Raw genomic sequence first — 19,315 nt, 5'->3', positions numbered from 1 at the left:
TGAGAGAAGAGGGAGGGTTGATGGAAATGGATGAGAATGAGGGGGATTATGGTAGAGAGAGAGAGAGAGAGAGAGAGAGAGAGAGAGAGGATGAACGAGTATGGCCTGAGAGGGAGGAAAAGGAAACCAGTTGCAGGATACGAAGCTTGAAGGAAGGGGACGAGAGGAGATGGGGAAGGGAGGCAATGCGAGGGGAGAGAAAGAATGTGGGAGAGTCAATGGGAAGGAGAGTGGCCGGTAAGTGTGAGAGGACGTGGAATAAATGTAAAGTGTGTGTGTGTGTGTGTGTGTGTGTGTGTGTGTGTGAGAGAGAGAGAGAGAGAGATGGAAAAGAAGGGAGTTTAATATGCAAAGGAGGGAGAGACAGGAAAGAGGAATCAAAGGAAAATAATAAGAAAATTACTCGACGCACTGACAAGGGAAAACAGAAGAAAGAAGGAAATGGGGTGAGAAACATTTTAGAATATGTATAGAAGACTAACATGGTCAATGGAAAAGATAATGTACTGTAAGAAATCAATCAGAATGAAACGAAATGGGGAGAATTAAAATATAAGTGTGTCTTACTTTGGCCGTGGGTGGGCAGCCAAGACCCTGTAAGTCTCCCCAAAGACTCCTCCTACTAGGAAATAAGCACCTTATGCGACTATCCCTACCCTACGTTCACTCATTCTACCTTTTCCTGCTATTCCAGTCTTCCTTCTTCTCAGTCCCCTTAGTCTTCTCTTCATTCCTTTCTTTCATCCCTTCTGTTTAGCTGTCCATTAAACACATTTGTATTTGCATTTCCTTCCTTCATTACCTTCCACAGTACCTCCCTGATCATTACAGTCTTATTCCGAATATGTTGACAACCTATTCTCATTCTCCTTTGTTACCCCTGCCATTCTCTCGTTCACCTATCGCCATCCCTTTGACCCCTACCATTTCCACTGCTTTAGTTCCAGTCCTTCACCATTTCTTGCTTTCCCCCTGTTTTTCCATTGCCCTTTCGCCATATACCCAACCATCTCTCTCTCTCTCTCTCTCTCTCTCTCTCTCTGCTTTGCTGGCCAGAAGTGTTTCTAAGAGGTTGCGTGTTGGTGCTGGGTTGGCAATCTGGTGCTGATGACTTGCCTCAACTTCCTCAGACTAACCTACGGAAACTTACCCGATTATACCAGGCACGATGACCTGACGGGGTGGCTGAGGGGATGAGGGGGACGAAGGGGAGGGTGAGGATGATATGACCTGACGAAGAAAGTGTTGAAGGGATACAAGAAAATGATAATCGAGAGGATGCATGGGGATAGGAAAGAGCAAGAAGAAAAAATAGCTGAGAAAGTTGCACATATGAACTGGGTAAAGAACAGGCAGTGGGAAATAAAATGGAATGGTAGCAGAAAGTGAAAAGATGAATCTTAAACATTTATTGGTACATGGGTTGCAAAGAAATTAAGAGAGAAGGGTAAGAGTGGTTGTAGACAGGGTTCAAGAAGAGGTAGAACTGTGCAAGAGAGAGAGAGAGAGAGAGAGAGAGAGAGAGAGAGAGAGAGAGAGAGAGAGAGAAACAAAAAGGGGGCGTGAGGGTTCAAGAAGAGGTAGAACTGTGCATGAGAGAGAGAGAGAGAGAGAGAGAGAGAGAGAGAGAGAGAGAGAGAGAAACAAAAAGGGGGCGTGAGGGAAAGAGAATATGACTCTAAACTCATTACAAGTGATGCCCGTTTTAGTGAATAGAAATAACATAATGGAGCTACTTACAGTATACTGTATATAAAACATAATTTGACTATATCAGAGTTTTCACTGTGTGGGTAACGATTTCCCGCACACATAATAAAACCAACTTCCACAGCAATGAAGTAGATCACACTGATGGATAATGAAAGGAAAAATTACTTTAAAAAAATAAAATAAAATAAAATAGATATAAATTACCAAGGGTTTGTTTCACGGGCGAAACGGTACTCTCTCTCTCTCTCTCTCTCTCTCTCTCTCTCTCCCGCACTCAACAATTTCCCCATTATAGCAAAGGCTGATGAAGCTATTAAAATTATGGAGCATGAACTTGTCTTCAAAAACTAGAGACGCTAGTTGCACACACACACACACACACACACACACACACACACACACACACACACACACACACACACAGTACTGTATACAGGGTGACTTAAAATGAATGGAACCAATAAAATTATTCACTTTGCAACTGATAAGAGATTTGCATCATTTTTTGCATTCATGTTAAGCTGAGCTGATAACAAAACAGTCCTGGAAGTTTGGGTTCTGCAGTTTAAGTGGTCTTTTTTTTTTATGTGCTTTCCAAAATGTGTTCCAAATGACGACCTCGACGTCGCAAGCACTCCTGAATGCGAAATTGTCAATTACTCGGACACACTCCTCTCTTGGGATAGCTCTGATGTTGGCCGTGATTTCTGTTTTCACGTCTCTGATTGACTGGGGTTGGTTTTCATAAACATGATCTTTTAGATAACCCCACAGATAGAAATATGGAGGATTAAGGTCGGATAAGTGTTGGGCCCGAATCGTTGCCGCAGCCACATCAACGTTTGGTTTGAACTGTGTGAGGTGGTCCCATCCTGCTGGAACCATTGCACCCCACGAGTGATGCCCCTACGTCCACATAGTGTTGTGGGTTGCATTCATTTCTGGTCACCGTGTACTTAGTTTACAAATACTGAAGCCAAGTGATCAACAGAAGAGAGACGAGGCATGGAGGGAGACAGTAAGACTAAGATCACAAAACGAGACATGAGTTCGCTCGCCTAGAGCAGGCTGATATCATCTGCGCTATAGTAATGAAGGACACTACTAAGTCCAGCAGCCAGCTACACGGGATAAAGAGGCCACTGGTAATCAAGCCATACGCTTTTTCCGACATCCAAGCTCGCAGCTACCATAACTTTTACGTCAATAGCCACGTGAAGATCTTATTACACAAGAAAGTGTCTACATCGCTGATAAAAGTGCACTACATTTATACAACGTGGAGCATGTACCGCGATTCAAGTGTAGGTGAAATGCACAAAAATGTAATACCAAATGACTGACTACTTTGAAGGAATCGTAGAAACAATATCATCATAAACCTAAAAATAAGATAATACAACTATACATTGCTAAATTCAGACAGATAAAGCCAGGATGATTTTGTGTTGCGAATTAGTCTAGCGTGTTCTTGAGAACAACCCGTTTCGAATTTCTTGCCTGGTCATCAGCTGGAATTATATCATGGAATATACTGCTTAAGAAGCATCGTCACACGGTTTTACACGTCATTAACCCAGTTCTTAATTCCAGTCCAAGTACAACTTCTACCGTATCACTGTCTCTTCATGAATTCAGTCATTTTACTTATTCACATATGCCCACTTATCCTTCCATTCTTTCTTGGTTGCCTAACAGAATAACACATTATTCTTTACGATAATTGATTAAAGTTATCGGCCATAAGTACAGTACCATACCTCGGCTCTTTCTTGTGAGCACTGTTCACAGGCCCATATCTTCTTAGTACTTTCTCCTGCCGCCCTGGATAGAATTAGAGAATGAACTATAACTGGCTGGCAATTGCACCGCCTAAGTGGTTGTCAATATAACATGCTTCTTTGAGGTCTCTTTCGCTCAGAGTATAATTACTGTGTACATGATCACTACACATTTACCGACAGTTCGTGAAAAGGAAGAATTAGAGTTCTTGTTCATTGGTAGAAGACCATCTCTGTCATTACCACAATAGCTTACAATAATTATATGCTTAGTGAAAATGAGCTTTTCCAAAGATGCTCCTAATTAATCCGTCTATGTCTGTACCGTCATTATGTTCAGTAAGTGTGGCTGAGAGGAAAAATAAACTACGAGAGGAAAAGAACAGAAATAGTGAATTAAACCGGTGATTGTCAGTCGTTGTTCATCATCTCCTGATACATTTCTTACCGCGATCTTTGTCGATACCTTTTGCATTCATTACGCATCTCTTTAATTTATTTATTCTTCCTACAACATTGTTTCCCGTGTCTTTTTTCATTTTTTTTATGTTTATTTCTGTGATCTGCTCGTATATTACAGTCCCTTATCAAATCAGTCGATCTCTTCCTACTTACGGGGTGCCGGAGCCCCGTGGTTGGGCCAATGCAGTCCAGTAGTTTAAAGGTATAGGATTCTCCATGGTGGCATTTCGTGGCTGAAAACCTCAAGTCATCATTCAGGGATTCGGACCACTGGTAAGGCTTTCAAACTACCATTCTTCAACGCAATCAGCTTTCCCTATCCAGTGTGTCTCATCGCAACTATTGTCCCGCTTCCTAGTCTTTCCTGATCAACACATTAGTGTCCAGCTGTGGTGTCTGAGTACGCAGTTCATTTATGCTGATTCATGGTGACGAAGTTCAGTACAAATCACAAACTTAAACAGTTTGATCAGATTATTTTAGACCAAACTTAGTAGAAGAATGAAGTCATTCGACTTTGAAAGCAATCGGTCAGTGCCAAATTCATAGGGCAAAGTCAGATATTCTGCTATTACACCTATTTCACTATACACCCTGTGTAATAACTTTGATAATGATGACATTTTTTTATAAACATTGTACACTATGTTCACAATACGAACTTATAAATCCCCAGAGAGTAGAAACAAAATATTAAACCCCAGTCCACTCTTCTTCATGATTTAGCTACTTTTTGTACTCATTCACCCTCATGATTGAGACTGATTGAAAATGAAAGGATAGAACACAGGGTGAAACAGAATAAAAAGGGGGGAATAAGATCTTAATTCTGTGTCACTATTACCAGGCACAGTTTGACAGCAACGTAGATTATCAGAACACAGGGAGGAGAGGAAATTTTTCGAGACAGTCCCACGCTGTGTGACCCTTGATGTGGAGTTTATGTGCATCTTTATGAAAGGCAGAAGAAGCTAGCCTAGAATCTAATAGATAGCCGATGAAAAATCATTAATCATTCTTGTACTTTCAGTGCCTGTTCTCAATATTGAATCTCCTTATCCCTAACTTCTCCTTCCATGTTTGGTCTAAGTCAGATCAGTACTATCTGAGTTGACCTTGCCTTGTTATCTCGTCCTTTCATGTTATTCTAAGCAAACAGTGGGTCAACCACTTGGATGACCTTCTGCCGTTTGACCTGCTTTGATCCCTGTCGGATGAAAACTTCTGCAGTTATTTTAACACAGACACACATGGGTCGATAACTGACCTTGTTCGGTGACCTTGACCTTTGACTGGTCTCACAATTGAATCCCTTATCTTAGATATATATATATATATATATATATATATATATATATATATATATATATATATATATATATATATATATATATATATATATATATAAATATTTAGGGTCACATGTTGCTGTGGATGGAAGAATAGATGCAGAAGTGAAGTTTAGAATGAATGAAGTAGGTAAGGTGCTGGGAGGAATGAAAAAAGTGTTTAGATGTCATTCGCTTAGAATGGATGTAAAGAGAAGGCTGTATGAGGGTGTTGTGGTACCGACTGCGTTATATGGGGCTGAAACATGGGATATGGGTGTAGCAGAGAGGAAAAGTTTGAATGTAATAGAGATGAGGTGTCTAAGGAGTATGTGTGGAGTGACGTGTATGGATCGAGTGCGAAATGATGAAGTGCGAAGGAGAACTGGAGCTGTTCGGAAGATGGCTGGTAGAGTTGAGCAGAGGGTGTTGCGATGGTTTGGGCATATGGAGAGAATGGATAACGAGCGATTGGTGAAAAAAATAACTAGATCTGATGTGAGAGGTGTAAGGCTGAGATGGAGACCACGAATAGGATGGATGGACAGTGTGAAGAGGGCACTGGATGCGAGAGGGATGTCTGTTGAGCAAGGAAGAGTGGCTGTGTGTAACAGAAATAAATGGATAGAAATTGTGAATGAATAAATGATGACGTAGCCCTGAGGGGATATTCTCCCTCATTTGGTCTGATCAGCTAGTCATGTCAGGTGCGGGTAAGGGGATGGGTCTATTATGTGGCAGGGGTAAACCAGTCCTGCTGTCGGGCCCTGCTGCGGATGTCACTGATTGCACTGCGCAGTTGACCCTTGTGCGGTGTGGTGTGGTGAGGTTCTGTCCATTCTCCCGTTTGGGGCTAAGATACGAATGAATGTGTTTGAATGGATGAGTAAATGGGGAGTGTGTCGTCCTGTCTTGGCTACCTCTCTTTCCTTGGAGGAAGCAGCCTAGGTATATACCGTATATATATATATATATATATATATATATATATATATATATATATATATATATGTGTGTGTGTGTGTGTGTGTGTGTGTGTGTATGAGAGAGAGAGAGAGAGAGTAAATTCTTTAGCCCAATTTTTCCTCTGTTATAGTTCAACTGCCTCACCAAAAATGTTGAAACTTTACACCAAGATGAAATAATGACGACGGGTGTATGTACAAACGCTCGCTTGCTCGTCACGGGCTCACACAGCTCACTTTACTGGTTTATATAAAATTTGGTTCAAATTAGATCTTACTTATTATTGTTATTTTGTTCACAGACATACCGGTACACGTATAAATTTGGCCCCGCCCTGTTGTCATCATATTACACATTTTATGCATAAAAATGAATCCTTTCATTCTTGCCTTTCCTTGAGGGCTTTTATCAGGCTTAGTCTAAATCGGATAAAAACATCTTAAGTTCACCTTGCCATGTTTGAACCATTTCTCAAATAAACAATGAATTTTCCCCTTAGCTACCCAGCACCCATCCATCAGGTTTGCTTAAAATGGAAATTAAACTGTTTAAGTTCCAATATTCTTTCTCTCTCTCTCTCTCTCTCTCTCTCTCTCTCTCTCTCTCTCTCTCTCTCTCTCTCTCCAATTACAGCTGCTGAAATATGTACGCGGATGAAATGAATTAATTTAGACGTCATCATGATGAATGGTAAATTAATTAATAATGTTTCAACTTTACACTGGAGAGAGAGAGAGAGAGAGAGAGAGAGAGAGAGAGAGAGAGAGAGAGAGAGAGAGGGAGATGAATGTAGTCCAGAAAAGTAAGGAACAGGTTGCCGAACTCTTGGCGTTCTCTGAAGATATATTGCACACACACTAGGCGGGTCGGAGCAGAGAAGGCAGCAGCCAGTGCCCGGGAAGTGTTAGCGTTACCATCCAACGATCTCTCGGTCAACAGCATCAAACATGTTCCTTATGGATGAACAAAAGTCAACATTGGTGTTGCAACTCTACATATATATATATATATATATATATATATATATATATGTCAAGCTGTGTATGTGTGTGTCTGCCTGTATTTTTGTTCGTTTCTTTCACGAGAACGGTAATAGATATCGACATAATTCTTTTTGCATTAAGTCGAGGCAAGTCCAGGGAGTGTCAGGAAAACAAAAAATGGCTAACGTACGCTACGTGACAGAGCAAATTTTTCAGAAATCACGACAGGCTAAAATATGTGACTGTGCACTTGTTCGTTTCATTCACGAGAACGGTAATAGTTATCAACCAAATTATTTTTTCATTCGGTCGGATTAAGTCCAGGAAGTGGGAGAAAAAATCAAACAAAAATTTTGGCAATCGCACGCAACGGGACGGTACGAAGTTGTCAAAAATTGCAACATGCGTTAATACGCGAAAATTATTTTTTTTCGACTTTTCGGTACGATTGGTCACTGTGTGCTCAGTAATGGTATGGTAAACAAAGAAAATTGTATTTGCAAACATTTTGTGATAGCAAGGCTATTAGTTATTCCTCAATATTTTGCGGGCAAACACTACAATATGTGTGTGTGTGTGTGTGTGTGTGTGTGTGTATTATATATATATATATATATATATATATATATATATATATATATATATATATATATATATATATATATATATATATATATATATATATATATATATATATATATATATATATATATATATATATATATATATATATATATATATATATATATATATATATATATATATATATATATATATATATATATATACATAATTACTTAAGTGAATGATTATTTAGTGAACACCTACAACCTTGTCCACTTTTAGTTCCACTAAGCCGAAAGAAATGCCCAGACAGTTACAAGAAGTTATAGCAAAATGTACACATTAAAAAAAATAAGTAAATAAATAAGAAGTTAGATCACAGAGTATAATTTGATATGAAACCAATAATCAACCTTGTGAATAAACTGAAAACAGAACGACCAGTTTCGCAGGTGCCTTCTTATGATATGAAACTAGCGTTGGCATCTGTCCGTCTGAATATCACTCACCTTATTGTAAAAAATTGTTAAAAATTATTTCGAGATGTCATTTCTCTCTCTCTCTCTCTCTCTCTCTCTCTCTCTCACACACACACACACACACACACACACACACACACACACACACACACACACACGCACACACACACAATGCATCCGGTGCATTTGAAGCGGCTAATGAGGTAAAAAATATGTCGTCCAGGTGCTCATGAAATACAAACAATATGACATGGATCAGGGTTAAGTCGAACTGATTTAAACTTCTTGTGAACAACTTCTTGTTGTGTATTAGTACTACTACTACTACTATTACTACTACCACTACTATTATTATTATTATTATTATTATTATTATTATTATTATCATTTCACTCATCTTAAATGTCAGGACCAACTTGCCTAGCCCCGGGCTCCTACGCTTCTCATGGGGCAATGTATTATTATTATTATTATTATTATTATTATTGTTATTATTATTTATTACTGATAAATGTGCGGTTTAGTTTAAGCAGCAGGAAGACCTTTGCAGTTCAGTTCTTACCATTATAGTTTTTCGTCCATATTCTTCTTATTATTTTCATGGTGATAAACGATGATTTGTGGAGATTGTGTTCCCTATTGTTAGGTTATGGAAAACTAAGATTAATTTACAATAAATTTTTTTTTTATGAAAGGGAGAAAGAGTCAATGGCTAGAAACCCTCAAGACCCTACAAGAAAGAAAAAATAACAGAGCAAAATTGAAGATCTGTTCATTTCGAGATGCCTAGACACATTGTGTTTAAGAGACGGGGGGTCATAGGCAGTAGGAAATACATACAGACGAAAACTGTTCCAGAGCTGACCTGTTGCATACATGAAGGGCTGGGAGGAGTGGATAACTCTAGCAATGGAGAGCTGGACAGAAATGGGATGAGAGTTTGTTGCCAGACGGGTGTTACACGCCCGTTGTGGTGATGGATGGATGAAGACAGGAAATTCGGAGAAACAGGGATAACTGAATTAACAACAGAAAACAGATTAAAATGCAACAGTGCGGCGAACAGACAGAAGTTGAACGGAGCCAGTAAGAGTAGGAGTTAATGAAATGGAAAGCCTTTGACTTCACCTTGTTAAGAAGAGCTGTATGTAGAGTCGCACTCTGCACAGGGTTAGGTTAGGATGGACTATTCTATTTTGTTAGGCATAATAGTTTAGATTAGGTAGTTACAGTAGATAGTTAAGGCTAGAGTATGAATATGCAAGGTTCAGCTAATAATAATAACAATTTCGGTAGATTTGAGTAGGTTACTGAAAGTCTGTTATTACGCCTGGGAAACAGACATGAGTGAATCCAAGCGAACATTGATAAAAACAAGAAAAACATAATCAGCATTAAACATCATAATCACCTAAAAATTATTAGAAAATTATAGAAAACAATTCATGGGGAAGAGGATGTGAATTAGGTATTTCTGAATCTTGAAATAAACCTTATGTTTAGTTTAGTAGTGGTAGTAGTAGTAGTAGTAGTAGTAGTAGTAGTAGGAGGAGGAGGAGGAGGAGGAGGAGTAGTAGTAATGTAAAAATACCCCCGCTAATACCAATACACCAGTCCTGTATGAGACAGCCCTAGCATGTATTCAATATGGACGGTGGGTGTTAGCGCCGAAATGGTGACATGTAGAGGTGTATGGTATGTAGGAGAACTGCTGGGCCTTGTGAACAGGCTGTGAAGCCAATGCCCAGAGTCGGACACAATAAAGAAAAAAAAAAGTAGTGTGTGTCCACCTTCTAATGATTACTGTGCTTATCTTGGACAGCGAAATTAGTAAATAATTTTTTCAGTGGAGAGTTAACACTTTCTGTTGTTACCTTACTTTTTTGGGACACTCTAAAATGCTATGTGTACAGAGTTATCTAAACACAAAATACATATCGCACGTTTGGTTCCACACAAAATACCGTCCAACCAGAGAGGCACTCCTACATTGTTCTACTCCATCTAGCTGAAACACCATCACTGATGGTTATGCCTTCCACTGTGTTCAGTAATTCACGTGAGACATAATCCATTTTTGCATCATTCATGCACTCCATGATAGAAGGTGTATATTTTATTCTGCATCCTTATCAAGTCTGGCTTGGAGGAGTATCTTTTGATAAATCCCCATAATCGTTAATCTGCTCCAAGAGTAGGAGGGCTAGATTTAGTCTCATCATAATGGTGAATGTAGTGCATCACGATGAAGCACGGAAGGCGAGTAGGGAGCTGAACCCTGAAGGAGAACGTTGTCTTAAAAATCAGCAACACCGGGATTATCAGAGACTACTGAGGGATTGCCCCATATTTAAACTTACTGCACCCGCGCCAGTTTTCCACAGAGACATCCCTGCAAACTTGTATCCGCTGGTTCTCATGCCTTATACAGTAATATGGATCGGTAACCAAGATACTGTACATAAAATGAATCTTACTCTTGCCCATTCTAAAGTCAACCAAGTTCAGCCTCTGTTACCGAAGTAGCCTGTCAGCCATTAATTTTTCTCTTACCTGACACTATCTGCCAAAGTTAGCTGTTTTGTGTACCCTCATCTCACTGGGCAGTTTTAATACATATTAGAGTTGCGTATAAGTGAAACGGTAAAAGAAATAATCAGACATGGGAAAGAGCTTAGGGTTGTGAAGTTACAGGAAGAAAACTGGACAAAAGGTTTGGTGCTATAATACACAGGAGTATGTAGAGAGTACAGATAACAAAAGGAATACTGGTCCATATCGAGGCTATGTGTTGATAAAAAATCTAATTTTACTGAGTTCTATCCAACATGTGTGAGAAAAAAGAAAACAGGAAGGCTGCCCTCCCCCTCATCACATTACCGGATAAAAGGTAGAAATAAACGGATAGGAAATAACATACTTGTTATAATGAACAAACATAGAAATTTTCGTAGGAAACGAAGAGGAGGAACGGCTACGCACTGTGTGATCTCTGTTCTACAAATTCAACATGAAGAAAGAGCAAACAGCAAGAGAATGTTCTCATAATGAAGCAATTACCTCACTGTCGTCAGCATGCACATCAGCCTGGAATCAAACAACGCTCAATTAGTTATGGTTTATAGTTTCGATATGATTATCTGGCCGATTAACTTTGTCTACAGCTTTCCCACAAAGTACCGTTCCTGAGAGCTTATTCCAGTTTGCCAATACGCTAATATTAAAGTATTTTTTATCATATTAGTGTCGGATCTCTTTCCTTTCAGCTTTATCCCATTATTTATAGATGTTGAGCCACACAGTTAACCTGCCCTGTATCCCATGGTTCTTAAAGCTAAATTACTTCACTCTTTTTTGTCCCTCAGCACCCTCAGAAAGGTTTGTCAGAATCGGATCATAACTCAGTTCACCCATGTCCCATAATATATCTTGGCACAAAATTAATCGGCCGTGCCGGCCTTCATTCACAGTGTCAGATGTGGTGGAAGCCCATTAAACAGTTTTCCACCATCTTTCTAGCAGGAAGACAAACATACCTGACCAAGCACATAATTCCTTCCATCTTTCGCACGCGGTTGTAAAAATAAAATAATTTATAAGTGCCTTAAAAATATTAATATAAATGACAAAGTGAACCCACTGTATCTGACGGTAATGAAATTTCAAATAATAGTATGTTTATGAGCTAAAATGAGAGTTCATTGTTAATAAGAATTTTTCCAGTTGACAGTATTGTGGTGTGATGTTTTGACTTCAATTTGTTCGGTCGTCAGAGTCTTCTAAAATTGTCACTTTTAATATGGGTCTACGATGCTAAAAGAAAATAAAGTGGTCGGCGCAATGCAGACGTTTGTATACATAAGTAGAACGGAGGAGAGGCTGTATATTTTCTTACATTGATATTCTTGACTCATGCCTGCTCTTTCATCATACACCAGACCCAAATATGTTATTCCTTAACCACTGCCAGTACACACACCTGCCCCTGCCCTAACCCACATATGCCCTACCTGAGCCCATACCTGCCCCTACCCTAATCCAAACGTGCCCTACCCTAACCCACACCATTCCTATTCTAATCTATACCTACCTCTGCCCTAACCCATACATGCCTCTGCCCTAACCCACACCTTTCATACCTTAACCCACACCTGCCACTTCCCAATCCCACACGTGTCCTACTCTAGCTCATACCTGCCACTGCCCTAACACACACCTGCTATTATTTTAACTCAAAGACGCCTGTAGCCTAACTACACTATCTGCTAACCTAACCCATACATGTTCCACCCAAACCCATATATACCATTACCATAACCCAAACTTCCTCTACCCATACATGAAACTACCCTACCCCACACTTCCACTACTTTAATCCATATATGCCACTACGCTAACCCACACGCACAACTACTCTAACCCACAAGTGCCACTACCCTAAACCACTCCTGCTACTGCTCTAACGAACATCTATCACTGCTCTAGCCCACACATGCCACTACCCAAACCCAAACCTGGCCTACCCTAACCCACATATGCCACTACTGCAACCTACACCTGCCCTACCCTAACCCAATCATAGGACTGTTCTAATCCACACATGCCACTCTCCTAACCCACACCTGCCAATGCCATAACACACACCTGCTGCTGTCTAATCCACATCTTTGACTGCTCTAATCCACAACTGTGACTACCCTAATCCACAACCGCGACTGCCTTAATCCACACCTGATGCTACCTTAACCCACACCTGCCACAGCCCTAACCCACACATGTTGCTACTCTAATCCACACCTACGACTGCCCAAAGCCACACTTGCTACTAGTCCAACTCACACTCGCCTCTTCCTTAACCCACACATTTGCCTGACCTAACCCACACCTGCTTAGTCCCAGCCCACACCTGCCACTGCCCTAACCACACCTACTACATCTCTAACTCATCCCTCCTATTGCCCTAACCTGTACCTGCCCTTTAACTAGCGCACCATTATGTCACTCCACAACACACCCTTTTGTCATCACCTCATCGCGTGACAGCCGGGCAGCCGAAGGCAGTAATGACGACAGGGTGATGGTGATTGAGTCCGTGTCCTACAAAATTTTCCAACGATTTTTTTTCCTCCGTTTTCCTGTGTTTACGTGCCTTTCCTTTTTCATCTCTTTTTGTCATTTCCACTCTTCCTCTCCTTTATCCATATTTTTCATTACCTCCCGTTTTCCCATTTTCATTCCCAGCCTTGTTTCATTTTTCTCCTTTTCTTGTGTTGATGTTTCTCTACTTTGTTATCTGGTCTTCATTTCTTCCCACCTTTTCTGCGGTACCCATAATAGTTCCTCATTAATCTTTTATATATTCTCTTCCTCGGTTGTTTGCTATTTTCCTAAACCGATTACTCATTCAAGCTTTTTTCTAAAACTTGCGAACGTTTTAAACAAACACCACATCCCAACATGACCTCCACACAGACGCAGGGAGACTGCCTCCTCCATCCGATATCATCCTGTGTGAATTTGCACATGCTGTTCAGACTTCTTGGAAAATAGTGCGATCAGTCATCAGGCCACTTCCCTATCATCATACTGCGCACCATAAAAGCAAACCCTGATAAAGAGAGGAAAACATTCATCAACTACAAGGTGGCAATTTAGGCTTAGGAGACTCAAACCATAAAGCAAATATTATTAGAAAGGTTTACCACAAACTCTGTAGTTAATATTGACAAAGACGTTCGCCCCTCTTTCATATTGATGAAAATAGCCAGCAAATCCCAGTCCTTAGTGACAAGACCAAAACCTTTTACACCAACATTTACTGTACTCTAAAGTAAAAGACACAAACTAAAAAAAGCGACCCAGTACACTCCAACAGAACTTGACACCATGCAGAGCTTAAACGACACTATAAATCATATTCTTTATACACAAACACGAAAAAAATGTAAAAAAAAAAAAAAAAAATGTGGACACCCTAGATCATCCTTCTCACCAGCTCATTAAGTCTTACGAGAAAATGATGGAACCATCCCCACCACAAAGGAACAAGTAGAGAACATAATAAACTACTATGAATCACCAAGCCACAAAAAATACGGATCTTCAAAACAGAGCTATAAAATAAAAATCAAAGAAAAAAGACAAATTCAACCTTCTCTCACCTCACAACAATTGCTGCAAATGACCAAAAATGTAGAAAATGAAATCATAGCAGCAGGACCTGATCAGATTTCACATATCCACTTAAAATGTCTCCAGTGCAATAAACAAGCGCTTAGTGGCCCTATTAGGCTGCTAAACACTTGCTCCTGCCAAGCGCGCTCGGGCTTCGCCTTCGATTTCAACTCTTTATCATGTATGTTCACACGATAAAATGATGGTGAGGTTCATAGCCGTCATAGCAACAGGCAGCTTTGTTTATTTGCTCATCTCGGTATGGAAATTTCAGTTAATGCGCATGGCTAGCTTGAAGACTAATGTTAATAATAGGGAGGGGTTACACAATATTATTTGCCATGCAGCCTCCGGGACACGCACTGACATCAAACTTGATAGAGACCGGCTCTGACATACCAGGCATGCCTACAAGAAATTTCAGCTCATTCCACCCAGTGGTATGTGGTATGACCTGTACGGGGTTCCCAATATCTTGTGAAAAACCGGGCACAAAAGTAAGCGTAGCTGACTCGCAAATGACCTTGTGAAATTATAGTTTACACCAACGTTGTCAGCTGGTCGTTCTGTGTCTTCTGATGTACGACACATTGAAATCCGAGAGGGTCATACGTGGGCACACACACACACACACACACACACACACACACACACACACACACACACACACACACACACACACACAATACTTATTGGGATTTTTATGTTGACGCCCTCATTTCCATTTTTAACATCTATTGCACTCACAGCCATATCTCTGATATGTGGAAGAAAGCAACCACCATCTTCAAATTCGTATAATGAAAACCACCTAACAATCCCGGATCATACAGACCAATATCACATATCATCTAAAACACTGACAACGATAGTTTTCAAGTGAATCACCCTCCACAACACTCTCTCTTATTCCCAACATGGATTCCTACCTAAACACTCAACCACCACCCACCTCTCAAAAATTAACTAAACTCATCCTTGATACAAGTCAGCAAAGAAACATCCACCATTAAGAACCCCTCCAGCTGCTTTAGGCATAAACAAAGTTTTTGGCACAGTACTAAAAGACATCATAATAAAAACAAAATCCCGAACACAAACATTTATGAAATGATAAAAATGGCTGTAGAACTTCCTCTCGACTAGAGAAGCTCATGTGCACACACACACACACACACACACACACACACACACACACATGAATTTTTCTCAACACACGAGTAACTACAGTGTAAAAGCATCTGGTAAAATCGATGCCTTGAAGATACTCACAGGACTAATACTGGACAACAGAAAACATCTCTGAAAATTGTATAAAGAACAAATCGTTAAAACAACTATAAAGTATGTTAGCCAAAGGGGGGTTCTAAGACTGACCTTTGGGGTGTTCTCAACAACCCTGGATTCCGAGAAAAAACACTGTCTTTAGCTAACCTGAAATTTCCCGGTGTAGGTCAGAGATAAGCTTATTACACGCGTTTCTTAATATCATTAGCACCTTTGTAACAGTATATTTTGTGTGTTAGTTGGTACCGTCTGTTCGATGTGGTGCTGCCTACGGGTGACAACAGTGACTAGTCAAACTGTTTCTTGTAACGCAGGGAACCATTACTACTCTGAATGGTAACCATATAACCATGTGGATTCCGGATGGAGTGGTGAGTTAAGATGCTGCAATCGGATGTGGCCCATAAAGTTTTAGATCCAATGGTTGAGGTTTAATACTCATATAAGCCACTCAGGGACATGCAACTGGGCAGCCTCGCCTTAAGTGCAAGGGCTGAGCAGCCTAGTCCCTAGTTCCATGGGACCCTGAAGCTGCTGATGGATCAAGAACTAAAGTATTAGCTAATATTTTCACGGTAGGATTACGTCTCTATCTTGAATAGCACACACACACACACACACACACACACACACACACACACACACTCACACACACCAGTCCATTTTAATTATGAAACAAGGTAAGGAAACACAAGCAGTCAGTACTTCGGTCAGTCAACTTTAATCATATTATGTTCTTAATTTTGTCAGCCGTTAACGGTTTTGGCTTTGACGACTAGTACCGCACTTGATAAAGGATGAAGTGCAAAAGAAGTATAAGATTATGAAGACAGAACTGTATGACGAAAAGTGTTATATCTAAAAGTTCCATTCATTGATAAAATTACTGATACTTGAGAAAGGAAAACATCCCGGTGAGGTCATCCGTTTTCCGGGAAGATAAAAATTTTGTGACACTTCTGCAAATGATGTTTGTATTATTATGAGTTATGTCACAGTTACTACAGTTGTTGAAGTTTAAACAGATCTTGAGCGACGGTATATTGATCTGAATGAACTGTTGGACGTAAGATATAAGAGATCAACTTACAACTGTTACTAGTACTGGCGTTAGAGAGGAGGCTACCAAAGTTGACGTTATGCACGAGGAGGAACAAGTGCGACTTCAAGTCTGAGGGCCAAATCTTCCCTGTCTACCCTGTTTTCTGAGAACAGGACCTCGGTCAGCTTTGTGGCGTGTCGTCTCCCACAAAGAGCCAGCTGCTCGCGAACTGATTTTATAAAACAAAAGGAAATTGCTTTCTGGCAGCTGCCAACACCTCAGTCACTAAACGAGCACATGGATCGAGTCAATACAATTCTTGCAGAGAATTGATAAACTCCACAAGCACAACTCTTTGAAATACCAAACTAGAGAAGCACTCAGTGGCGCGCATCTTCCGACAGGGGCAACGTAATTTACAAACCACCTTTCATAATAGGTTAGGTTTTCTCATCATGCATTAGGGTTTCAAAAAAAAAATATTTTCCTGATCCAGCATCAGTAATACGATCCGGATCGGTTCTAAAAGTTAATCAACGGTTCCCTAGGACATGACCTATTTACCCACGAAATTTGATCCAAATCTCTCTTTTAGTTTTTGAGTAATGCTGCTACCAAACAATAAAACAAACAAACGGTGACAATCTAGTCTCCTTTTCGGAGAGAACAAGGCCACAACACATGGGTATGTGGCAGGTGCAGTACCTCCAGAAACACTTCTGTAACACCAAACACAATTCCCCAACTCCCTCTGACAACCCCACTACCCACACAACCACTGCCATCGCAACTCAGACCCAGCTCATAGACAGTTCACGTACAAAATAGACCCACAGTAGACGTGTAAAATATAATATATAACATCTCGATGTTGATGGCCTGTGCTCCAAAACACCACAAATTGAATACTTTGTTCGTAAACACAGTATTAACACTGCACTCCAGCAAGAACAAATCTCTCTCTCTCTCTCTCTCACACACAAACACACACATGCACAGTACAAAACATCATTCACTTCACACATCTGCGCAGACAGCAATGAGGCCATAGGGGAGGCCTCATCACATACATTCATAAATTAATCCTGTACAGACACAACACAGACGATTCAGTTATTACACTTCCAGAATGACTCCACACTAGAAATAAACCTTAGTGTCAACTCTGATCACAAAAAAAAAAAAAAAAAAATAGTTTATCATTTACATTCCCCCTGACATACAGATGCAATACAACCCTCACCAGCTCCTCTCTCTAATATTGACATCTATTTCTATCGTTACTGGGGACTTTGACGCTAAAATGACTACATAGCATGAAAACAGCAAGAAAACTGACGAGACAATGACACTGCAACACTGTTCAACAATATATACAGTCTCAATAACATTTCAAAGAACACCTACATCTCACACCAATTACTCTACCCTCCTTCATCCCCAGACATCAAATTCTGTTCTTCCACACATTCATACACCAACACCTGGTGGACAGAGCCAACACTCCTTTCAGATCATCTCCCTATTGTCATCACCACAAGAACTGAAAGAAATGACTCCAAAACAAAGCGACCACAAATCACTAACATAAACCCTGAACTCAGACTGGACAAAGTTCACCAAAGAAACGGAACATCACTTCAGCAAACTAAACAAGACATCCATGAACAACATCGACAGGTATTTTGTGAAATTTTCCTTCATATTTAATACACTATATTCCACGAGTCAACAGAAAACAGTGCAACTCAGTTTATATACCAGAGACTTCAGTCCTCATAAAACAATATGATTCATTTAAACACAACTCCCTCTCCCACACACACACAACACACCATCACAATCGTCGAGCAATTAAGCAACGAAAATTACTCCAAAATAAACACAAAGAACACAGAAAACTGCAAATCCGTTATAACACTATTTACCCAATCCACAGACCCCTCTCGACGTACAAAACATTTAACCGCACTTAAATCACAAGCAAGATCTCCCAGGATCCATGCTGCAATTACTACAAGCACCTAACACATCCATTCCTACAAAGAAGACGCAGACATAAACGGGGATCACTGCGCATACATGTCACCTCACATCAAACTGCATTGGACCAGAAATACAAGCTTTTCTGGACAGTGGCATTCATTTCCATTCGACTCCAACTAACCCCCATCACTCAAGAACACACAAGTAACATTATCTAGAAAACCAACCAAAGACTGAAACTTTCCTCGCACGGGTCCATAAGACTACTCAGCCTGCCTTCGAAGACAACCGAACGCCTAATAATTAAAAAAGTCTCCCTTGCTCCCTCACAACACAATTATAGAGCAGTACACCCCACATATACACTGAGAGAGACAGAGGTGTCAAAGTGTCACCATTTGGGGTGTCAGGCTACAATGTCCAAAGTGTCACCCCAAAGGTGTGTGGTTGACACCTTTGGGGTGTCAGACTGAGTCAAACTGATATCCATGAGGGTGTCAAGCAGATGCCTTAGGAGTGTCAGCCGAATACTCAAGGGTGTCAGTCTGAC

This window comes from Coenobita brevimanus, chromosome 55, assembly GCF_032717465.1.
Source record: "Coenobita brevimanus isolate Jiangsu-jjx chromosome 55, ASM3271746v2, whole genome shotgun sequence".
Classification (NCBI taxonomy): domain Eukaryota; kingdom Metazoa; phylum Arthropoda; class Malacostraca; order Decapoda; family Coenobitidae; genus Coenobita; species Coenobita brevimanus.
The sequence above is the reverse complement of the archived record's forward strand: the minus strand, read 5'-3'. Positions refer to the sequence as shown.